The sequence below is a fragment of the Ambystoma mexicanum genome, unplaced genomic scaffold (assembly GCF_040938575.1).
Source record: "Ambystoma mexicanum isolate Mex_15411 unplaced genomic scaffold, UKY_AmexF1_1 Mex_scaf52, whole genome shotgun sequence".
NCBI lineage: Eukaryota > Metazoa > Chordata > Amphibia > Caudata > Ambystomatidae > Ambystoma > Ambystoma mexicanum.
Window position 1 is genome coordinate 1,486,365 of NW_027182469.1, and position 19,615 is coordinate 1,505,979.

The 19,615-nt window shown below is 51.5% G+C and overlaps 38 non-coding genes across 38 annotated transcripts; all 38 read left to right on the forward strand.

Annotated features, from left to right (window-relative positions):
* Window positions 1-60: 60 nt before the first annotated feature.
* Window positions 61-131, forward strand: TRNAG-GCC (transfer RNA glycine (anticodon GCC)). Its single transcript has one exon. It is a non-coding gene; the product is annotated as a tRNA-Gly (tRNA).
* Window positions 132-481: 350 nt separating this feature from the next.
* On the forward strand, window positions 482-552 carry TRNAG-CCC (transfer RNA glycine (anticodon CCC)). Its single transcript has one exon. It is a non-coding gene; the product is annotated as a tRNA-Gly (tRNA).
* A 562-nt stretch (window positions 553-1,114) lies between these two features.
* Window positions 1,115-1,185, forward strand: TRNAG-GCC (transfer RNA glycine (anticodon GCC)). The gene has a single exon. It is a non-coding gene; the product is annotated as a tRNA-Gly (tRNA).
* A 350-nt stretch (window positions 1,186-1,535) lies between these two features.
* TRNAG-CCC (transfer RNA glycine (anticodon CCC)) lies at window positions 1,536-1,606 on the forward strand. Its single transcript has one exon. It is a non-coding gene; the product is annotated as a tRNA-Gly (tRNA).
* A 565-nt stretch (window positions 1,607-2,171) lies between these two features.
* Window positions 2,172-2,242, forward strand: TRNAG-GCC (transfer RNA glycine (anticodon GCC)). Its single transcript has one exon. It is a non-coding gene; the product is annotated as a tRNA-Gly (tRNA).
* A 350-nt stretch (window positions 2,243-2,592) lies between these two features.
* On the forward strand, window positions 2,593-2,663 carry TRNAG-CCC (transfer RNA glycine (anticodon CCC)). Its single transcript has one exon. It is a non-coding gene; the product is annotated as a tRNA-Gly (tRNA).
* Window positions 2,664-3,225: 562 nt separating this feature from the next.
* Window positions 3,226-3,296, forward strand: TRNAG-GCC (transfer RNA glycine (anticodon GCC)). The gene has a single exon. It is a non-coding gene; the product is annotated as a tRNA-Gly (tRNA).
* Window positions 3,297-3,646: 350 nt separating this feature from the next.
* TRNAG-CCC (transfer RNA glycine (anticodon CCC)) lies at window positions 3,647-3,717 on the forward strand. The gene has a single exon. It is a non-coding gene; the product is annotated as a tRNA-Gly (tRNA).
* A 565-nt stretch (window positions 3,718-4,282) lies between these two features.
* Window positions 4,283-4,353, forward strand: TRNAG-GCC (transfer RNA glycine (anticodon GCC)). The gene has a single exon. It is a non-coding gene; the product is annotated as a tRNA-Gly (tRNA).
* Window positions 4,354-4,703: 350 nt separating this feature from the next.
* TRNAG-CCC (transfer RNA glycine (anticodon CCC)) lies at window positions 4,704-4,774 on the forward strand. The gene has a single exon. It is a non-coding gene; the product is annotated as a tRNA-Gly (tRNA).
* Window positions 4,775-5,336: 562 nt separating this feature from the next.
* On the forward strand, window positions 5,337-5,407 carry TRNAG-GCC (transfer RNA glycine (anticodon GCC)). The gene has a single exon. It is a non-coding gene; the product is annotated as a tRNA-Gly (tRNA).
* Window positions 5,408-5,757: 350 nt separating this feature from the next.
* TRNAG-CCC (transfer RNA glycine (anticodon CCC)) lies at window positions 5,758-5,828 on the forward strand. The gene has a single exon. It is a non-coding gene; the product is annotated as a tRNA-Gly (tRNA).
* A 565-nt stretch (window positions 5,829-6,393) lies between these two features.
* TRNAG-GCC (transfer RNA glycine (anticodon GCC)) lies at window positions 6,394-6,464 on the forward strand. Its single transcript has one exon. It is a non-coding gene; the product is annotated as a tRNA-Gly (tRNA).
* Window positions 6,465-6,814: 350 nt separating this feature from the next.
* Window positions 6,815-6,885, forward strand: TRNAG-CCC (transfer RNA glycine (anticodon CCC)). The gene has a single exon. It is a non-coding gene; the product is annotated as a tRNA-Gly (tRNA).
* A 562-nt stretch (window positions 6,886-7,447) lies between these two features.
* On the forward strand, window positions 7,448-7,518 carry TRNAG-GCC (transfer RNA glycine (anticodon GCC)). Its single transcript has one exon. It is a non-coding gene; the product is annotated as a tRNA-Gly (tRNA).
* Window positions 7,519-7,868: 350 nt separating this feature from the next.
* Window positions 7,869-7,939, forward strand: TRNAG-CCC (transfer RNA glycine (anticodon CCC)). Its single transcript has one exon. It is a non-coding gene; the product is annotated as a tRNA-Gly (tRNA).
* Window positions 7,940-8,501: 562 nt separating this feature from the next.
* On the forward strand, window positions 8,502-8,572 carry TRNAG-GCC (transfer RNA glycine (anticodon GCC)). Its single transcript has one exon. It is a non-coding gene; the product is annotated as a tRNA-Gly (tRNA).
* Window positions 8,573-8,922: 350 nt separating this feature from the next.
* TRNAG-CCC (transfer RNA glycine (anticodon CCC)) lies at window positions 8,923-8,993 on the forward strand. The gene has a single exon. It is a non-coding gene; the product is annotated as a tRNA-Gly (tRNA).
* Window positions 8,994-9,558: 565 nt separating this feature from the next.
* On the forward strand, window positions 9,559-9,629 carry TRNAG-GCC (transfer RNA glycine (anticodon GCC)). The gene has a single exon. It is a non-coding gene; the product is annotated as a tRNA-Gly (tRNA).
* Window positions 9,630-9,979: 350 nt separating this feature from the next.
* Window positions 9,980-10,050, forward strand: TRNAG-CCC (transfer RNA glycine (anticodon CCC)). The gene has a single exon. It is a non-coding gene; the product is annotated as a tRNA-Gly (tRNA).
* A 562-nt stretch (window positions 10,051-10,612) lies between these two features.
* Window positions 10,613-10,683, forward strand: TRNAG-GCC (transfer RNA glycine (anticodon GCC)). The gene has a single exon. It is a non-coding gene; the product is annotated as a tRNA-Gly (tRNA).
* A 350-nt stretch (window positions 10,684-11,033) lies between these two features.
* TRNAG-CCC (transfer RNA glycine (anticodon CCC)) lies at window positions 11,034-11,104 on the forward strand. The gene has a single exon. It is a non-coding gene; the product is annotated as a tRNA-Gly (tRNA).
* Window positions 11,105-11,666: 562 nt separating this feature from the next.
* TRNAG-GCC (transfer RNA glycine (anticodon GCC)) lies at window positions 11,667-11,737 on the forward strand. Its single transcript has one exon. It is a non-coding gene; the product is annotated as a tRNA-Gly (tRNA).
* A 350-nt stretch (window positions 11,738-12,087) lies between these two features.
* Window positions 12,088-12,158, forward strand: TRNAG-CCC (transfer RNA glycine (anticodon CCC)). The gene has a single exon. It is a non-coding gene; the product is annotated as a tRNA-Gly (tRNA).
* A 565-nt stretch (window positions 12,159-12,723) lies between these two features.
* Window positions 12,724-12,794, forward strand: TRNAG-GCC (transfer RNA glycine (anticodon GCC)). Its single transcript has one exon. It is a non-coding gene; the product is annotated as a tRNA-Gly (tRNA).
* Window positions 12,795-13,144: 350 nt separating this feature from the next.
* TRNAG-CCC (transfer RNA glycine (anticodon CCC)) lies at window positions 13,145-13,215 on the forward strand. Its single transcript has one exon. It is a non-coding gene; the product is annotated as a tRNA-Gly (tRNA).
* Window positions 13,216-13,777: 562 nt separating this feature from the next.
* TRNAG-GCC (transfer RNA glycine (anticodon GCC)) lies at window positions 13,778-13,848 on the forward strand. The gene has a single exon. It is a non-coding gene; the product is annotated as a tRNA-Gly (tRNA).
* Window positions 13,849-14,198: 350 nt separating this feature from the next.
* TRNAG-CCC (transfer RNA glycine (anticodon CCC)) lies at window positions 14,199-14,269 on the forward strand. Its single transcript has one exon. It is a non-coding gene; the product is annotated as a tRNA-Gly (tRNA).
* Window positions 14,270-14,834: 565 nt separating this feature from the next.
* TRNAG-GCC (transfer RNA glycine (anticodon GCC)) lies at window positions 14,835-14,905 on the forward strand. The gene has a single exon. It is a non-coding gene; the product is annotated as a tRNA-Gly (tRNA).
* Window positions 14,906-15,255: 350 nt separating this feature from the next.
* On the forward strand, window positions 15,256-15,326 carry TRNAG-CCC (transfer RNA glycine (anticodon CCC)). The gene has a single exon. It is a non-coding gene; the product is annotated as a tRNA-Gly (tRNA).
* Window positions 15,327-15,888: 562 nt separating this feature from the next.
* TRNAG-GCC (transfer RNA glycine (anticodon GCC)) lies at window positions 15,889-15,959 on the forward strand. Its single transcript has one exon. It is a non-coding gene; the product is annotated as a tRNA-Gly (tRNA).
* A 350-nt stretch (window positions 15,960-16,309) lies between these two features.
* Window positions 16,310-16,380, forward strand: TRNAG-CCC (transfer RNA glycine (anticodon CCC)). Its single transcript has one exon. It is a non-coding gene; the product is annotated as a tRNA-Gly (tRNA).
* Window positions 16,381-16,945: 565 nt separating this feature from the next.
* Window positions 16,946-17,016, forward strand: TRNAG-GCC (transfer RNA glycine (anticodon GCC)). The gene has a single exon. It is a non-coding gene; the product is annotated as a tRNA-Gly (tRNA).
* Window positions 17,017-17,366: 350 nt separating this feature from the next.
* TRNAG-CCC (transfer RNA glycine (anticodon CCC)) lies at window positions 17,367-17,437 on the forward strand. The gene has a single exon. It is a non-coding gene; the product is annotated as a tRNA-Gly (tRNA).
* A 562-nt stretch (window positions 17,438-17,999) lies between these two features.
* Window positions 18,000-18,070, forward strand: TRNAG-GCC (transfer RNA glycine (anticodon GCC)). Its single transcript has one exon. It is a non-coding gene; the product is annotated as a tRNA-Gly (tRNA).
* Window positions 18,071-18,420: 350 nt separating this feature from the next.
* On the forward strand, window positions 18,421-18,491 carry TRNAG-CCC (transfer RNA glycine (anticodon CCC)). The gene has a single exon. It is a non-coding gene; the product is annotated as a tRNA-Gly (tRNA).
* Window positions 18,492-19,056: 565 nt separating this feature from the next.
* On the forward strand, window positions 19,057-19,127 carry TRNAG-GCC (transfer RNA glycine (anticodon GCC)). The gene has a single exon. It is a non-coding gene; the product is annotated as a tRNA-Gly (tRNA).
* A 350-nt stretch (window positions 19,128-19,477) lies between these two features.
* On the forward strand, window positions 19,478-19,548 carry TRNAG-CCC (transfer RNA glycine (anticodon CCC)). Its single transcript has one exon. It is a non-coding gene; the product is annotated as a tRNA-Gly (tRNA).
* The last annotated feature ends 67 nt before the right edge of the window (window positions 19,549-19,615 follow it).

Here is a 19,615-nt window from a genome sequence, read left to right on the forward strand (position 1 = left end):
ATCAGCTGCTCTGGGCTGCAATGGTCCAGAGCACTGTAGCGCCAGTGTGCAGCATGTAAGGCATTGGTGGTTCAGTGGTAGAATTCTCGCCTGCCACGCGGGAGGCCCGGGTTCGATTCCCGGCCAATGCATGAGCGTTTTGCACATGTACCTTTCGTTGACTTTGAAGCATCGTGAAAAGGAAGAGACCGAACAAAAAAACAAGCCTTGATTGCCTTGCTTGCCTTATTTCTGCTACTAGCGATCACTCTGCTGATCCCTTTTAGTAGAAGGGGCCGCTGCGCCTTGACTGGAAGCAGGGCAATCTCAGATTATGCAAACAGCTCATAGAGGCCCAGCCCGAGTAGGTGCCAGTCTCACACGTCTGCAAAGGCCTTCAATGAGGCTTTCAGCAGAAGTCAAGAGTTTACGAGTGACCATTCGCATGGAACTGGCAGGTGTGTTAAATCAAGTGCTCTACCGCAGTAATGCTGCTTGTCAGGCATTGGTAGTTCAGTGGTAGAATTCTCGCTTCCCAAGCGGGAGGCCCGGGTTCGATTCCCGGCCAATGCATGGCACTTTTGTAGACGTGTCTCTTGATATTTTAAAAGGCATGGGAAAAGAAAAATGGAAACGGTAGATAAGATGATTGCATTGCTTGTCTGTTTTCTGCGCAAAGAAAGCACTCTGCTGCCCTCTTTTAGCAGAAGATGGAACGGCAGTTTCAACTTAAGGCGGGAAACCTATTATGCAAATAATTCCCAGAAGACCCCAGAAGCCCAGATTGAAAGGGTGTCAGCCTCGTGTGGCTGCAAAGATATCCCCTGAGTCCTGCGGTAGAAGTCTGGCTTTCCTGAGGCACGGTGCTCAGGGAACTGCACTCAGAGTAGCGACCCATACAAAGGCCACCCTCATCTACCAGTGTGCTTGCCTCTGTCCACTTTTCCTGTCTATAGAACCTGGCCGTTCGTGGCCGTTCGTGGCCAAGTGAGTGAGAAGGACTGCCAGGGCAGCGCAGCTCCCATTCACCCACCGGAGCTGGCGCCATCCTCATGCCACTGCAGTGCTCTGTTAAATCAGCTGCTCTGGGCTGCAATGGTCCAGAGCACTGTAGCGCCAGTGTGCAGCATGTAAGGCATTGGTGGTTCAGTGGTAGAATTCTCGCCTGCCACGCGGGAGGCCCGGGTTCGATTCCCGGCCAATGCATGAGCGTTTTGCACATGTACCTTTCGTTGACTTTGAAGCATCGTGAAAAGGAAGAGACCGAACAAAAAAACAAGCCTTGATTGCCTTGCTTGCCTTATTTCTGCTACTAGCGATCACTCTGCTGATCCCTTTTAGTAGAAGGGGCCGCTGCGCCTTGACTGGAAGCAGGGCAATCTCAGATTATGCAAAACGCTCATAGAGGCCCAGCCCGAGTAGGTGCCAGTCTCACACGTCTGCAAAGGCCTTCAATGAGGCTTTCAGCAGAAGTCAAGAGTTTACGAGTGACCATTCGCATGGAACTGGCAGGTGTGTTAAATCAAGCGCTCTACCGCAGTAATGCTGCTTGTCAAGCATTGGTAGTTCAGTGGTAGAATTCTCGCTTCCCAAGCGGGAGGCCCGGGTTCGATTCCCGGCCAATGCATGGCACTTTTGTAGACGTGTCTCTTGATATTTTAAAAGGCATGGGAAAAGAAAAATGGAAACGGTAGATAAGATGATTGCATTGCTTGTCTGTTTTCTGCGCAAAGAAAGCAATCTGCTGCCCTCTTTTAGCAGAAGATGGAACTGCAGTTTCAACTTAAGGCGGGAAACCTTCTATTATGCAAATAATTCCCAGAAGACCCCAGAAGCCCAGATTGAAAGGGTGTCAGCCTCGTGTGGCTGCAAAGATATCCCCTGAGTCCTGCGGTAGAAGTCTGGCTTTCCTGAGGCACGGTGCTCAGGGAACTGCACTCAGAGTAGCGACCCATACAAAGGCCACCCTCATCTACCAGTGTGCTTGCCTCTGTCCACTTTTCCTGTCTATAGAACCTGGCCGTTCGTGGCCGTTCGTGGCCAAGTGAGTGAGAAGGACTGCCAGGGCAGCGCAGCTCCCATTCACCCACCGGAGCTGGCGCCATCCTCATGTCACTGCAGTGCTCTGTTAAATCAGCTGCTCTGGGCTGCAATGGTCCAGAGCACTGTAGCGCCAGTGTGCAGCATGTAAGGCATTGGTGGTTCAGTGGTAGAATTCTCGCCTGCCACGCGGGAGGCCCGGGTTCGATTCCCGGCCAATGCATGAGCGTTTTGCACATGTACCTTTCGTTGACTTTGAAGCATCGTGAAAAGGAAGAGACCGAACAAAAAAACAAGCCTTGATTGCCTTGCTTGCCTTATTTCTGCTACTAGCGATCACTCTGCTGATCCCTTTTAGTAGAAGGGGCCGCTGCGCCTTGACTGGAAGCAGGGCAATCTCAGATTATGCAAACAGCTCATAGAGGCCCAGCCCGAGTAGGTGCCAGTCTCACACGTCTGCAAAGGCCTTCAATGAGGCTTTCAGCAGAAGTCAAGAGTTTACGAGTGACCATTCGCATGGAACTGGCAGGTGTGTTAAATCAAGTGCTCTACCGCAGTAATGCTGCTTGTCAGGCATTGGTAGTTCAGTGGTAGAATTCTCGCTTCCCAAGCGGGAGGCCCGGGTTCGATTCCCGGCCAATGCATGGCACTTTTGTAGACGTGTCTCTTGATATTTTAAAAGGCATGGGAAAAGAAAAATGGAAACGGTAGATAAGATGATTGCATTGCTTGTCTGTTTTCTGCGCAAAGAAAGCACTCTGCTGCCCTCTTTTAGCAGAAGATGGAACGGCAGTTTCAACTTAAGGCGGGAAACCTATTATGCAAATAATTCCCAGAAGACCCCAGAAGCCCAGATTGAAAGGGTGTCAGCCTCGTGTGGCTGCAAAGATATCCCCTGAGTCCTGCGGTAGAAGTCTGGCTTTCCTGAGGCACGGTGCTCAGGGAACTGCACTCAGAGTAGCGACCCATACAAAGGCCACCCTCATCTACCAGTGTGCTTGCCTCTGTCCACTTTTCCTGTCTATAGAACCTGGCCGTTCGTGGCCGTTCGTGGCCAAGTGAGTGAGAAGGACTGCCAGGGCAGCGCAGCTCCCATTCACCCACCGGAGCTGGCGCCATCCTCATGTCACTGCAGTGCTCTGTTAAATCAGCTGCTCTGGGCTGCAATGGTCCAGAGCACTGTAGCGCCAGTGTGCAGCATGTAAGGCATTGGTGGTTCAGTGGTAGAATTCTCGCCTGCCACGCGGGAGGCCCGGGTTCGATTCCCGGCCAATGCATGAGCGTTTTGCACATGTACCTTTCGTTGACTTTGAAGCATCGTGAAAAGGAAGAGACCGAACAAAAAAACAAGCCTTGATTGCCTTGCTTGCCTTATTTCTGCTACTAGCGATCACTCTGCTGATCCCTTTTAGTAGAAGGGGCCGCTGCGCCTTGACTGGAAGCAGGGCAATCTCAGATTATGCAAAACGCTCATAGAGGCCCAGCCCGAGTAGGTGCCAGTCTCACACGTCTGCAAAGGCCTTCAATGAGGCTTTCAGCAGAAGTCAAGAGTTTACGAGTGACCATTCGCATGGAACTGGCAGGTGTGTTAAATCAAGCGCTCTACCGCAGTAATGCTGCTTGTCAAGCATTGGTAGTTCAGTGGTAGAATTCTCGCTTCCCAAGCGGGAGGCCTGGGTTCGATTCCCGGCCAATGCATGGCACTTTTGTAGACGTGTCTCTTGATATTTTAAAAGGCATGGGAAAAGAAAAATGGAAACGGTAGATAAGATGATTGCATTGCTTGTCTGTTTTCTGCGCAAAGAAAGCAATCTGCTGCCCTCTTTTAGCAGAAGATGGAACTGCAGTTTCAACTTAAGGCGGGAAACCTTCTATTATGCAAATAATTCCCAGAAGACCCCAGAAGCCCAGATTGAAAGGGTGTCAGCCTCGTGTGGCTGCAAAGATATCCCCTGAGTCCTGCAGTAGAAGTCTGGCTTTCCTGAGGCACGGTGCTCAGGGAACTGCACTCAGAGTAGCGACCCATACAAAGGCCACCCTCATCTACCAGTGTGCTTGCCTCTGTCCACTTTTCCTGTCTATAGAACCTGGCCGTTCGTGGCCGTTCGTGGCCAAGGGAGTGAGAAGGACTGCCAGGGCAGCGCAGCTCCCATTCACCCACCGGAGCTGGCGCCATCCTCATGTCACTGCAGTGCTTTGTTAAATCAGCTGCTCTGGGCTGCAATGGTCCAGAGCACTGTAGCGCCAGTGTGCAGCATGTAAGGCATTGGTGGTTCAGTGGTAGAATTCTCGCCTGCCACGCGGGAGGCCCGGGTTCGATTCCCGGCCAATGCATGAGCGTTTTGCACATGTACCTTTCGTTGACTTTGAAGCATCGTGAAAAGGAAGAGACCGAACAAAAAAACAAGCCTTGATTGCCTTGCTTGCCTTATTTCTGCTACTAGCGATCACTCTGCTGATCCCTTTTAGTAGAAGGGGCCGCTGCGCCTTGACTGGAAGCAGGGCAATCTCAGATTATGCAAACAGCTCATAGAGGCCCAGCCCGAGTAGGTGCCAGTCTCACACGTCTGCAAAGGCCTTCAATGAGGCTTTCAGCAGAAGTCAAGAGTTTACGAGTGACCATTCGCATGGAACTGGCAGGTGTGTTAAATCAAGTGCTCTACCGCAGTAATGCTGCTTGTCAGGCATTGGTAGTTCAGTGGTAGAATTCTCGCTTCCCAAGCGGGAGGCCCGGGTTCGATTCCCGGCCAATGCATGGCACTTTTGTAGACGTGTCTCTTGATATTTTAAAAGGCATGGGAAAAGAAAAATGGAAACGGTAGATAAGATGATTGCATTGCTTGTCTGTTTTCTGCGCAAAGAAAGCACTCTGCTGCCCTCTTTTAGCAGAAGATGGAACGGCAGTTTCAACTTAAGGCGGGAAACCTATTATGCAAATAATTCCCAGAAGACCCCAGAAGCCCAGATTGAAAGGGTGTCAGCCTCGTGTGGCTGCAAAGATATCCCCTGAGTCCTGCGGTAGAAGTCTGGCTTTCCTGAGGCACGGTGCTCAGGGAACTGCACTCAGAGTAGCGACCCATACAAAGGCCACCCTCATCTACCAGTGTGCTTGCCTCTGTCCACTTTTCCTGTCTATAGAACCTGGCCGTTCGTGGCCGTTCGTGGCCAAGTGAGTGAGAAGGACTGCCAGGGCAGCGCAGCTCCCATTCACCCACCGGAGCTGGCGCCATCCTCATGCCACTGCAGTGCTCTGTTAAATCAGCTGCTCTGGGCTGCAATGGTCCAGAGCACTGTAGCGCCAGTGTGCAGCATGTAAGGCATTGGTGGTTCAGTGGTAGAATTCTCGCCTGCCACGCGGGAGGCCCGGGTTCGATTCCCGGCCAATGCATGAGCGTTTTGCACATGTACCTTTCGTTGACTTTGAAGCATCGTGAAAAGGAAGAGACCGAACAAAAAAACAAGCCTTGATTGCCTTGCTTGCCTTATTTCTGCTACTAGCGATCACTCTGCTGATCCCTTTTAGTAGAAGGGGCCGCTGCGCCTTGACTGGAAGCAGGGCAATCTCAGATTATGCAAAACGCTCATAGAGGCCCAGCCCGAGTAGGTGCCAGTCTCACACGTCTGCAAAGGCCTTCAATGAGGCTTTCAGCAGAAGTCAAGAGTTTACGAGTGACCATTCGCATGGAACTGGCAGGTGTGTTAAATCAAGCGCTCTACCGCAGTAATGCTGCTTGTCAAGCATTGGTAGTTCAGTGGTAGAATTCTCGCTTCCCAAGCGGGAGGCCCGGGTTCGATTCCCGGCCAATGCATGGCACTTTTGTAGACGTGTCTCTTGATATTTTAAAAGGCATGGGAAAAGAAAAATGGAAACGGTAGATAAGATGATTGCATTGCTTGTCTGTTTTCTGCGCAAAGAAAGCAATCTGCTGCCCTCTTTTAGCAGAAGATGGAACTGCAGTTTCAACTTAAGGCGGGAAACCTTCTATTATGCAAATAATTCCCAGAAGACCCCAGAAGCCCAGATTGAAAGGGTGTCAGCCTCGTGTGGCTGCAAAGATATCCCCTGAGTCCTGCGGTAGAAGTCTGGCTTTCCTGAGGCACGGTGCTCAGGGAACTGCACTCAGAGTAGCGACCCATACAAAGGCCACCCTCATCTACCAGTGTGCTTGCCTCTGTCCACTTTTCCTGTCTATAGAACCTGGCCGTTCGTGGCCGTTCGTGGCCAAGTGAGTGAGAAGGACTGCCAGGGCAGCGCAGCTCCCATTCACCCACCGGAGCTGGCGCCATCCTCATGTCACTGCAGTGCTCTGTTAAATCAGCTGCTCTGGGCTGCAATGGTCCAGAGCACTGTAGCGCCAGTGTGCAGCATGTAAGGCATTGGTGGTTCAGTGGTAGAATTCTCGCCTGCCACGCGGGAGGCCCGGGTTCGATTCCCGGCCAATGCATGAGCGTTTTGCACATGTACCTTTCGTTGACTTTGAAGCATCGTGAAAAGGAAGAGACCGAACAAAAAAACAAGCCTTGATTGCCTTGCTTGCCTTATTTCTGCTACTAGCGATCACTCTGCTGATCCCTTTTAGTAGAAGGGGCCGCTGCGCCTTGACTGGAAGCAGGGCAATCTCAGATTATGCAAACAGCTCATAGAGGCCCAGCCCGAGTAGGTGCCAGTCTCACACGTCTGCAAAGGCCTTCAATGAGGCTTTCAGCAGAAGTCAAGAGTTTACGAGTGACCATTCGCATGGAACTGGCAGGTGTGTTAAATCAAGTGCTCTACCGCAGTAATGCTGCTTGTCAGGCATTGGTAGTTCAGTGGTAGAATTCTCGCTTCCCAAGCGGGAGGCCCGGGTTCGATTCCCGGCCAATGCATGGCACTTTTGTAGACGTGTCTCTTGATATTTTAAAAGGCATGGGAAAAGAAAAATGGAAACGGTAGATAAGATGATTGCATTGCTTGTCTGTTTTCTGCGCAAAGAAAGCACTCTGCTGCCCTCTTTTAGCAGAAGATGGAACGGCAGTTTCAACTTAAGGCGGGAAACCTATTATGCAAATAATTCCCAGAAGACCCCAGAAGCCCAGATTGAAAGGGTGTCAGCCTCGTGTGGCTGCAAAGATATCCCCTGAGTCCTGCGGTAGAAGTCTGGCTTTCCTGAGGCACGGTGCTCAGGGAACTGCACTCAGAGTAGCGACCCATACAAAGGCCACCCTCATCTACCAGTGTGCTTGCCTCTGTCCACTTTTCCTGTCTATAGAACCTGGCCGTTCGTGGCCGTTCGTGGCCAAGGGAGTGAGAAGGACTGCCAGGGCAGCGCAGCTCCCATTCACCCACCGGAGCTGGCGCCATCCTCATGTCACTGCAGTGCTCTGTTAAATCAGCTGCTCTGGGCTGCAATGGTCCAGAGCACTGTAGCGCCAGTGTGCAGCATGTAAGGCATTGGTGGTTCAGTGGTAGAATTCTCGCCTGCCACGCGGGAGGCCCGGGTTCGATTCCCGGCCAATGCATGAGCGTTTTGCACATGTACCTTTCGTTGACTTTGAAGCATCGTGAAAAGGAAGAGACCGAACAAAAAAACAAGCCTTGATTGCCTTGCTTGCCTTATTTCTGCTACTAGCGATCACTCTGCTGATCCCTTTTAGTAGAAGGGGCCGCTGCGCCTTGACTGGAAGCAGGGCAATCTCAGATTATGCAAACAGCTCATAGAGGCCCAGCCCGAGTAGGTGCCAGTCTCACACGTCTGCAAAGGCCTTCAATGAGGCTTTCAGCAGAAGTCAAGAGTTTACGAGTGACCATTCGCATGGAACTGGCAGGTGTGTTAAATCAAGTGCTCTACCGCAGTAATGCTGCTTGTCAGGCATTGGTAGTTCAGTGGTAGAATTCTCGCTTCCCAAGCGGGAGGCCCGGGTTCGATTCCCGGCCAATGCATGGCACTTTTGTAGACGTGTCTCTTGATATTTTAAAAGGCATGGGAAAAGAAAAATGGAAACGGTAGATAAGATGATTGCATTGCTTGTCTGTTTTCTGCGCAAAGAAAGCACTCTGCTGCCCTCTTTTAGCAGAAGATGGAACGGCAGTTTCAACTTAAGGCGGGAAACCTATTATGCAAATAATTCCCAGAAGACCCCAGAAGCCCAGATTGAAAGGGTGTCAGCCTCGTGTGGCTGCAAAGATATCCCCTGAGTCCTGCGGTAGAAGTCTGGCTTTCCTGAGGCACGGTGCTCAGGGAACTGCACTCAGAGTAGCGACCCATACAAAGGCCACCCTCATCTACCAGTGTGCTTGCCTCTGTCCACTTTTCCTGTCTATAGAACCTGGCCGTTCGTGGCCGTTCGTGGCCAAGTGAGTGAGAAGGACTGCCAGGGCAGCGCAGCTCCCATTCACCCACCGGAGCTGGCGCCATCCTCATGCCACTGCAGTGCTCTGTTAAATCAGCTGCTCTGGGCTGCAATGGTCCAGAGCACTGTAGCGCCAGTGTGCAGCATGTAAGGCATTGGTGGTTCAGTGGTAGAATTCTCGCCTGCCACGCGGGAGGCCCGGGTTCGATTCCCGGCCAATGCATGAGCGTTTTGCACATGTACCTTTCGTTGACTTTGAAGCATCGTGAAAAGGAAGAGACCGAACAAAAAAACAAGCCTTGATTGCCTTGCTTGCCTTATTTCTGCTACTAGCGATCACTCTGCTGATCCCTTTTAGTAGAAGGGGCCGCTGCGCCTTGACTGGAAGCAGGGCAATCTCAGATTATGCAAAACGCTCATAGAGGCCCAGCCCGAGTAGGTGCCAGTCTCACACGTCTGCAAAGGCCTTCAATGAGGCTTTCAGCAGAAGTCAAGAGTTTACGAGTGACCATTCGCATGGAACTGGCAGGTGTGTTAAATCAAGCGCTCTACCGCAGTAATGCTGCTTGTCAAGCATTGGTAGTTCAGTGGTAGAATTCTCGCTTCCCAAGCGGGAGGCCCGGGTTCGATTCCCGGCCAATGCATGGCACTTTTGTAGACGTGTCTCTTGATATTTTAAAAGGCATGGGAAAAGAAAAATGGAAACGGTAGATAAGATGATTGCATTGCTTGTCTGTTTTCTGCGCAAAGAAAGCAATCTGCTGCCCTCTTTTAGCAGAAGATGGAACTGCAGTTTCAACTTAAGGCGGGAAACCTTCTATTATGCAAATAATTCCCAGAAGACCCCAGAAGCCCAGATTGAAAGGGTGTCAGCCTCGTGTGGCTGCAAAGATATCCCCTGAGTCCTGCGGTAGAAGTCTGGCTTTCCTGAGGCACGGTGCTCAGGGAACTGCACTCAGAGTAGCGACCCATACAAAGGCCACCCTCATCTACCAGTGTGCTTGCCTCTGTCCACTTTTCCTGTCTATAGAACCTGGCCGTTCGTGGCCGTTCGTGGCCAAGTGAGTGAGAAGGACTGCCAGGGCAGCGCAGCTCCCATTCACCCACCGGAGCTGGCGCCATCCTCATGTCACTGCAGTGCTCTGTTAAATCAGCTGCTCTGGGCTGCAATGGTCCAGAGCACTGTAGCGCCAGTGTGCAGCATGTAAGGCATTGGTGGTTCAGTGGTAGAATTCTCGCCTGCCACGCGGGAGGCCCGGGTTCGATTCCCGGCCAATGCATGAGCGTTTTGCACATGTACCTTTCGTTGACTTTGAAGCATCGTGAAAAGGAAGAGACCGAACAAAAAAACAAGCCTTGATTGCCTTGCTTGCCTTATTTCTGCTACTAGCGATCACTCTGCTGATCCCTTTTAGTAGAAGGGGCCGCTGCGCCTTGACTGGAAGCAGGGCAATCTCAGATTATGCAAACAGCTCATAGAGGCCCAGCCCGAGTAGGTGCCAGTCTCACACGTCTGCAAAGGCCTTCAATGAGGCTTTCAGCAGAAGTCAAGAGTTTACGAGTGACCATTCGCATGGAACTGGCAGGTGTGTTAAATCAAGTGCTCTACCGCAGTAATGCTGCTTGTCAGGCATTGGTAGTTCAGTGGTAGAATTCTCGCTTCCCAAGCGGGAGGCCCGGGTTCGATTCCCGGCCAATGCATGGCACTTTTGTAGACGTGTCTCTTGATATTTTAAAAGGCATGGGAAAAGAAAAATGGAAACGGTAGATAAGATGATTGCATTGCTTGTCTGTTTTCTGCGCAAAGAAAGCACTCTGCTGCCCTCTTTTAGCAGAAGATGGAACGGCAGTTTCAACTTAAGGCGGGAAACCTATTATGCAAATAATTCCCAGAAGACCCCAGAAGCCCAGATTGAAAGGGTGTCAGCCTCGTGTGGCTGCAAAGATATCCCCTGAGTCCTGCGGTAGAAGTCTGGCTTTCCTGAGGCACGGTGCTCAGGGAACTGCACTCAGAGTAGCGACCCATACAAAGGCCACCCTCATCTACCAGTGTGCTTGCCTCTGTCCACTTTTCCTGTCTATAGAACCTGGCCGTTCGTGGCCGTTCGTGGCCAAGGGAGTGAGAAGGACTGCCAGGGCAGCGCAGCTCCCATTCACCCACCGGAGCTGGCGCCATCCTCATGTCACTGCAGTGCTCTGTTAAATCAGCTGCTCTGGGCTGCAATGGTCCAGAGCACTGTAGCGCCAGTGTGCAGCATGTAAGGCATTGGTGGTTCAGTGGTAGAATTCTCGCCTGCCACGCGGGAGGCCCGGGTTCGATTCCCGGCCAATGCATGAGCGTTTTGCACATGTACCTTTCGTTGACTTTGAAGCATCGTGAAAAGGAAGAGACCGAACAAAAAAACAAGCCTTGATTGCCTTGCTTGCCTTATTTCTGCTACTAGCGATCACTCTGCTGATCCCTTTTAGTAGAAGGGGCCGCTGCGCCTTGACTGGAAGCAGGGCAATCTCAGATTATGCAAACAGCTCATAGAGGCCCAGCCCGAGTAGGTGCCAGTCTCACACGTCTGCAAAGGCCTTCAATGAGGCTTTCAGCAGAAGTCAAGAGTTTACGAGTGACCATTCGCATGGAACTGGCAGGTGTGTTAAATCAAGTGCTCTACCGCAGTAATGCTGCTTGTCAGGCATTGGTAGTTCAGTGGTAGAATTCTCGCTTCCCAAGCGGGAGGCCCGGGTTCGATTCCCGGCCAATGCATGGCACTTTTGTAGACGTGTCTCTTGATATTTTAAAAGGCATGGGAAAAGAAAAATGGAAACGGTAGATAAGATGATTGCATTGCTTGTCTGTTTTCTGCGCAAAGAAAGCACTCTGCTGCCCTCTTTTAGCAGAAGATGGAACGGCAGTTTCAACTTAAGGCGGGAAACCTATTATGCAAATAATTCCCAGAAGACCCCAGAAGCCCAGATTGAAAGGGTGTCAGCCTCGTGTGGCTGCAAAGATATCCCCTGAGTCCTGCGGTAGAAGTCTGGCTTTCCTGAGGCACGGTGCTCAGGGAACTGCACTCAGAGTAGCGACCCATACAAAGGCCACCCTCATCTACCAGTGTGCTTGCCTCTGTCCACTTTTCCTGTCTATAGAACCTGGCCGTTCGTGGCCGTTCGTGGCCAAGTGAGTGAGAAGGACTGCCAGGGCAGCGCAGCTCCCATTCACCCACCGGAGCTGGCGCCATCCTCATGTCACTGCAGTGCTCTGTTAAATCAGCTGCTCTGGGCTGCAATGGTCCAGAGCACTGTAGCGCCAGTGTGCAGCATGTAAGGCATTGGTGGTTCAGTGGTAGAATTCTCGCCTGCCACGCGGGAGGCCCGGGTTCGATTCCCGGCCAATGCATGAGCGTTTTGCACATGTACCTTTCGTTGACTTTGAAGCATCGTGAAAAGGAAGAGACCGAACAAAAAAACAAGCCTTGATTGCCTTGCTTGCCTTATTTCTGCTACTAGCGATCACTCTGCTGATCCCTTTTAGTAGAAGGGGCCGCTGCGCCTTGACTGGAAGCAGGGCAATCTCAGATTATGCAAAACGCTCATAGAGGCCCAGCCCGAGTAGGTGCCAGTCTCACACGTCTGCAAAGGCCTTCAATGAGGCTTTCAGCAGAAGTCAAGAGTTTACGAGTGACCATTCGCATGGAACTGGCAGGTGTGTTAAATCAAGCGCTCTACCGCAGTAATGCTGCTTGTCAAGCATTGGTAGTTCAGTGGTAGAATTCTCGCTTCCCAAGCGGGAGGCCTGGGTTCGATTCCCGGCCAATGCATGGCACTTTTGTAGACGTGTCTCTTGATATTTTAAAAGGCATGGGAAAAGAAAAATGGAAACGGTAGATAAGATGATTGCATTGCTTGTCTGTTTTCTGCGCAAAGAAAGCAATCTGCTGCCCTCTTTTAGCAGAAGATGGAACTGCAGTTTCAACTTAAGGCGGGAAACCTTCTATTATGCAAATAATTCCCAGAAGACCCCAGAAGCCCAGATTGAAAGGGTGTCAGCCTCGTGTGGCTGCAAAGATATCCCCTGAGTCCTGCAGTAGAAGTCTGGCTTTCCTGAGGCACGGTGCTCAGGGAACTGCACTCAGAGTAGCGACCCATACAAAGGCCACCCTCATCTACCAGTGTGCTTGCCTCTGTCCACTTTTCCTGTCTATAGAACCTGGCCGTTCGTGGCCGTTCGTGGCCAAGGGAGTGAGAAGGACTGCCAGGGCAGCGCAGCTCCCATTCACCCACCGGAGCTGGCGCCATCCTCATGTCACTGCAGTGCTTTGTTAAATCAGCTGCTCTGGGCTGCAATGGTCCAGAGCACTGTAGCGCCAGTGTGCAGCATGTAAGGCATTGGTGGTTCAGTGGTAGAATTCTCGCCTGCCACGCGGGAGGCCCGGGTTCGATTCCCGGCCAATGCATGAGCGTTTTGCACATGTACCTTTCGTTGACTTTGAAGCATCGTGAAAAGGAAGAGACCGAACAAAAAAACAAGCCTTGATTGCCTTGCTTGCCTTATTTCTGCTACTAGCGATCACTCTGCTGATCCCTTTTAGTAGAAGGGGCCGCTGCGCCTTGACTGGAAGCAGGGCAATCTCAGATTATGCAAACAGCTCATAGAGGCCCAGCCCGAGTAGGTGCCAGTCTCACACGTCTGCAAAGGCCTTCAATGAGGCTTTCAGCAGAAGTCAAGAGTTTACGAGTGACCATTCGCATGGAACTGGCAGGTGTGTTAAATCAAGTGCTCTACCGCAGTAATGCTGCTTGTCAGGCATTGGTAGTTCAGTGGTAGAATTCTCGCTTCCCAAGCGGGAGGCCCGGGTTCGATTCCCGGCCAATGCATGGCACTTTTGTAGACGTGTCTCTTGATATTTTAAAAGGCATGGGAAAAGAAAAATGGAAACGGTAGATAAGATGATTGCATTGCTTGTCTGTTTTCTGCGCAAAGAAAGCACTCTGCTGCCCTCTTTTAGCAGAAGATGGAACGGCAGTTTCAACTTAAGGCGGGAAACCTATTATGCAAATAATTCCCAGAAGACCCCAGAAGCCCAGATTGAAAGGGTGTCAGCCTCGTGTGGCTGCAAAGATATCCCCTGAGTCCTGCGGTAGAAGTCTGGCTTTCCTGAGGCACGGTGCTCAGGGAACTGCACTCAGAGTAGCGACCCATACAAAGGCCACCCTCATCTACCAGTGTGCTTGCCTCTGTCCACTTTTCCTGTCTATAGAACCTGGCCGTTCGTGGCCGTTCGTGGCCAAGTGAGTGAGAAGGACTGCCAGGGCAGCGCAGCTCCCATTCACCCACCGGAGCTGGCGCCATCCTCATGCCACTGCAGTGCTCTGTTAAATCAGCTGCTCTGGGCTGCAATGGTCCAGAGCACTGTAGCGCCAGTGTGCAGCATGTAAGGCATTGGTGGTTCAGTGGTAGAATTCTCGCCTGCCACGCGGGAGGCCCGGGTTCGATTCCCGGCCAATGCATGAGCGTTTTGCACATGTACCTTTCGTTGACTTTGAAGCATCGTGAAAAGGAAGAGACCGAACAAAAAAACAAGCCTTGATTGCCTTGCTTGCCTTATTTCTGCTACTAGCGATCACTCTGCTGATCCCTTTTAGTAGAAGGGGCCGCTGCGCCTTGACTGGAAGCAGGGCAATCTCAGATTATGCAAAACGCTCATAGAGGCCCAGCCCGAGTAGGTGCCAGTCTCACACGTCTGCAAAGGCCTTCAATGAGGCTTTCAGCAGAAGTCAAGAGTTTACGAGTGACCATTCGCATGGAACTGGCAGGTGTGTTAAATCAAGCGCTCTACCGCAGTAATGCTGCTTGTCAAGCATTGGTAGTTCAGTGGTAGAATTCTCGCTTCCCAAGCGGGAGGCCCGGGTTCGATTCCCGGCCAATGCATGGCACTTTTGTAGACGTGTCTCTTGATATTTTAAAAGGCATGGGAAAAGAAAAATGGAAACGGTAGATAAGATGATTGCATTGCTTGTCTGTTTTCTGCGCAAAGAAAGCAATCTGCTGCCCTCTTTTAGCAGAAGATGGAACTGCAGTTTCAACTTAAGGCGGGAAACCTTCTATTATGCAAATAATTCCCAGAAGACCCCAGAAGCCCAGATTGAAAGGGTGTCAGCCTCGTGTGGCTGCAAAGATATCCCCTGAGTCCTGCGGTAGAAGTCTGGCTTTCCTGAGGCACGGTGCTCAGGGAACTGCACTCAGAGTAGCGACCCATACAAAGGCCACCCTCATCTACCAGTGTGCTTGCCTCTGTCCACTTTTCCTGTCTATAGAACCTGGCCGTTCGTGGCCGTTCGTGGCCAAGTGAGTGAGAAGGACTGCCAGGGCAGCGCAGCTCCCATTCACCCACCGGAGCTGGCGCCATCCTCATGTCACTGCAGTGCTCTGTTAAATCAGCTGCTCTGGGCTGCAATGGTCCAGAGCACTGTAGCGCCAGTGTGCAGCATGTAAGGCATTGGTGGTTCAGTGGTAGAATTCTCGCCTGCCACGCGGGAGGCCCGGGTTCGATTCCCGGCCAATGCATGAGCGTTTTGCACATGTACCTTTCGTTGACTTTGAAGCATCGTGAAAAGGAAGAGACCGAACAAAAAAACAAGCCTTGATTGCCTTGCTTGCCTTATTTCTGCTACTAGCGATCACTCTGCTGATCCCTTTTAGTAGAAGGGGCCGCTGCGCCTTGACTGGAAGCAGGGCAATCTCAGATTATGCAAACAGCTCATAGAGGCCCAGCCCGAGTAGGTGCCAGTCTCACACGTCTGCAAAGGCCTTCAATGAGGCTTTCAGCAGAAGTCAAGAGTTTACGAGTGACCATTCGCATGGAACTGGCAGGTGTGTTAAATCAAGTGCTCTACCGCAGTAATGCTGCTTGTCAGGCATTGGTAGTTCAGTGGTAGAATTCTCGCTTCCCAAGCGGGAGGCCCGGGTTCGATTCCCGGCCAATGCATGGCACTTTTGTAGACGTGTCTCTTGATATTTTAAAAGGCATGGGAAAAGAAAAATGGAAACGGTAGATAAGATGATTGCATTGCTTGTCTGTTTTCTGCGCAAAGAAAGCACTCTGCTGCCCTCTTTTAGCAGAAGATGGAACGGCAGTTTCAACTTAAGGCGGGAAACCTATTATGCAAATAATTCCCAGAAGACCCCAGAAGCCCAGATTGAAAGGGTGTCAGCCTCGTGTGGCTGCAAAGATATCCCCTGAGTCCTGCGGTAGAAGTCTGGCTTTCCTGAGGCACGGTGCTCAGGGAACTGCACTCAGAGTAGCGACCCATACAAAGGCCACCCTCATCTACCAGTGTGCTTGCCTCTGTCCACTTTTCCTGTCTATAGAACCTGGCCGTTCGTGGCCGTTCGTGGCCAAGTGAGTGAGAAGGACTGCCAGGGCAGCGCAGCTCCCATTCACCCACCGGAGCTGGCGCCATCCTCATGTCACTGCAGTGCTCTGTTAAATCAGCTGCTCTGGGCTGCAATGGTCCAGAGCACTGTAGCGCCAGTGTGCAGCATGTAAGGCATTGGTGGTTCAGTGGTAGAATTCTCGCCTGCCACGCGGGAGGCCCGGGTTCGATTCCCGGCCAATGCATGAGCGTTTTGCACATGTACCTTTCGTTGACTTTGAAGCATCGTGAAAAGGAAGAGACCGAACAAAAAAACAAGCCTTGATTGCCTTGCTTGCCTTATTTCTGCTACTAGCGATCACTCTGCTGATCCCTTTTAGTAGAAGGGGCCGCTGCGCCTTGACTGGAAGCAGGGCAATCTCAGATTATGCAAAACGCTCATAGAGGCCCAGCCCGAGTAGGTGCCAGTCTCACACGTCTGCAAAGGCCTTCAATGAGGCTTTCAGCAGAAGTCAAGAGTTTACGAGTGACCATTCGCATGGAACTGGCAGGTGTGTTAAATCAAGCGCTCTACCGCAGTAATGCTGCTTGTCAAGCATTGGTAGTTCAGTGGTAGAATTCTCGCTTCCCAAGCGGGAGGCCTGGGTTCGATTCCCGGCCAATGCATGGCACTTTTGTAGACGTGTCTCTTGATATTTTAAAAGGCATGGGAAAAGAAAAATGGAAACGGTAGATAAGATGATTGCATTGCTTGTCTGTTTTCTGCGCAAAGAAAGCAATCTGCTGCCCTCTTTTAGCAGAAGATGGAACTGCAGTTTCAACTTAAGGCGGGAAACCTTCTATTATGCAAATAATTCCCAGAAGACCCCAGAAGCCCAGATTGAAAGGGTGTCAGCCTCGTGTGGCTGCAAAGATATCCCCTGAGTCCTGCAGTAGAAGTCTGGCTTTCCTGAGGCACGGTGCTCAGGGAACTGCACTCAGAGTAGCGACCCATACAAAGGCCACCCTCATCTACCAGTGTGCTTGCCTCTGTCCACTTTTCCTGTCTATAGAACCTGGCCGTTCGTGGCCGTTCGTGGCCAAGGGAGTGAGAAGGACTGCCAGGGCAGCGCAGCTCCCATTCACCCACCGGAGCTGGCGCCATCCTCATGTCACTGCAGTGCTTTGTTAAATCAGCTGCTCTGGGCTGCAATGGTCCAGAGCACTGTAGCGCCAGTGTGCAGCATGTAAGGCATTGGTGGTTCAGTGGTAGAATTCTCGCCTGCCACGCGGGAGGCCCGGGTTCGATTCCCGGCCAATGCATGAGCGTTTTGCACATGTACCTTTCGTTGACTTTGAAGCATCGTGAAAAGGAAGAGACCGAACAAAAAAACAAGCCTTGATTGCCTTGCTTGCCTTATTTCTGCTACTAGCGATCACTCTGCTGATCCCTTTTAGTAGAAGGGGCCGCTGCGCCTTGACTGGAAGCAGGGCAATCTCAGATTATGCAAACAGCTCATAGAGGCCCAGCCCGAGTAGGTGCCAGTCTCACACGTCTGCAAAGGCCTTCAATGAGGCTTTCAGCAGAAGTCAAGAGTTTACGAGTGACCATTCGCATGGAACTGGCAGGTGTGTTAAATCAAGTGCTCTACCGCAGTAATGCTGCTTGTCAGGCATTGGTAGTTCAGTGGTAGAATTCTCGCTTCCCAAGCGGGAGGCCCGGGTTCGATTCCCGGCCAATGCATGGCACTTTTGTAGACGTGTCTCTTGATATTTTAAAAGGCATGGGAAAAGAAAAATGGAAACGGTAGATAAGATGATTGCATTGCTTGTCTGTTTTCTGCGCAAAGAAAGCACTCTGCTGCCCTCTTTTAGCAGAAGATGGAACGGCAGTTTCAACTTAAGGCGGGAAACCTATTATGCAAATAATTCCCAGAAGACCCCAGAAGCCCAGATTGAAAGGGTGTCAGCCTCGTGTGGCTGCAAAGATATCCCCTGAGTCCTGCGGTAGAAGTCTGGCTTTCCTGAGGCACGGTGCTCAGGGAACTGCACTCAGAGTAGCGACCCATACAAAGGCCACCCTCATCTACCAGTGTGCTTGCCTCTGTCCACTTTTCCTGTCTATAGAACCTGGCCGTTCGTGGCCGTTCGTGGCCAAGTGAGTGAGAAGGACTGCCAGGGCAGCGCAGCTCCCATTCACCCACCGGAGCTGGCGCCATCCTCATGCCACTGCAGTGCTCTGTTAAATCAGCTGCTCTGGGCTGCAATGGTCCAGAGCACTGTAGCGCCAGTGTGCAGCATGTAAGGCATTGGTGGTTCAGTGGTAGAATTCTCGCCTGCCACGCGGGAGGCCCGGGTTCGATTCCCGGCCAATGCATGAGCGTTTTGCACATGTACCTTTCGTTGACTTTGAAGCATCGTGAAAAGGAAGAGACCGAACAAAAAAACAAGCCTTGATTGCCTTGCTTGCCTTATTTCTGCTACTAGCGATCACTCTGCTGATCCCTTTTAGTAGAAGGGGCCGCTGCGCCTTGACTGGAAGCAGGGCAATCTCAGATTATGCAAAACGCTCATAGAGGCCCAGCCCGAGTAGGTGCCAGTCTCACACGTCTGCAAAGGCCTTCAATGAGGCTTTCAGCAGAAGTCAAGAGTTTACGAGTGACCATTCGCATGGAACTGGCAGGTGTGTTAAATCAAGCGCTCTACCGCAGTAATGCTGCTTGTCAAGCATTGGTAGTTCAGTGGTAGAATTCTCGCTTCCCAAGCGGGAGGCCCGGGTTCGATTCCCGGCCAATGCATGGCACTTTTGTAGACGTGTCTCTTGATATTTTAAAAGGCATGGGAAAAGAAAAATGGAAACGGTAGATAAGATGATTGCATTGCTTGTCTGTTTTCTGCGCAAAGAAAGCAATCTGCTGCCCTCTTTTAGCAGAAGATGGAACTGCAGTTTCAACTTAAGGCGGGAAACCTTCTATTATGCAAATAATTCCCAGAAGACCCCAGAAGCCCAGATTGAAAGGGTGTCAGCCTCGTGTGGCTGCAAAGATATCCCCTGAGTCCTGCGGTAGAAGTCTGGCTTTCCTGAGGCACGGTGCTCAGGGAACTGCACTCAGAGTAGCGACCCATACAAAGGCCACCCTCATCTACCAGTGTGCTTGCCTCTGTCCACTTTTCCTGTCTATAGAACCTGGCCGTTCGTGGCCGTTCGTGGCCAAGTGAGTGAGAAGGACTGCCAGGGCAGCGCAGCTCCCATTCACCCACCGGAGCTGGCGCCATCCTCATGTCACTGCAGTGCTCTGTTAAATCAGCTGCTCTGGGCTGCAATGGTCCAGAGCACTGTAGCGCCAGTGTGCAGCATGTAAGGCATTGGTGGTTCAGTGGTAGAATTCTCGCCTGCCACGCGGGAGGCCCGGGTTCGATTCCCGGCCAATGCATGAGCGTTTTGCACATGTACCTTTCGTTGACTTTGAAGCATCGTGAAAAGGAAGAGACCGAACAAAAAAACAAGCCTTGATTGCCTTGCTTGCCTTATTTCTGCTACTAGCGATCACTCTGCTGATCCCTTTTAGTAGAAGGGGCCGCTGCGCCTTGACTGGAAGCAGGGCAATCTCAGATTATGCAAACAGCTCATAGAGGCCCAGCCCGAGTAGGTGCCAGTCTCACACGTCTGCAAAGGCCTTCAATGAGGCTTTCAGCAGAAGTCAAGAGTTTACGAGTGACCATTCGCATGGAACTGGCAGGTGTGTTAAATCAAGTGCTCTACCGCAGTAATGCTGCTTGTCAGGCATTGGTAGTTCAGTGGTAGAATTCTCGCTTCCCAAGCGGGAGGCCCGGGTTCGATTCCCGGCCAATGCATGGCACTTTTGTAGACGTGTCTCTTGATATTTTAAAAGGCATGGGAAAAGAAAAATGGAAACGGTAG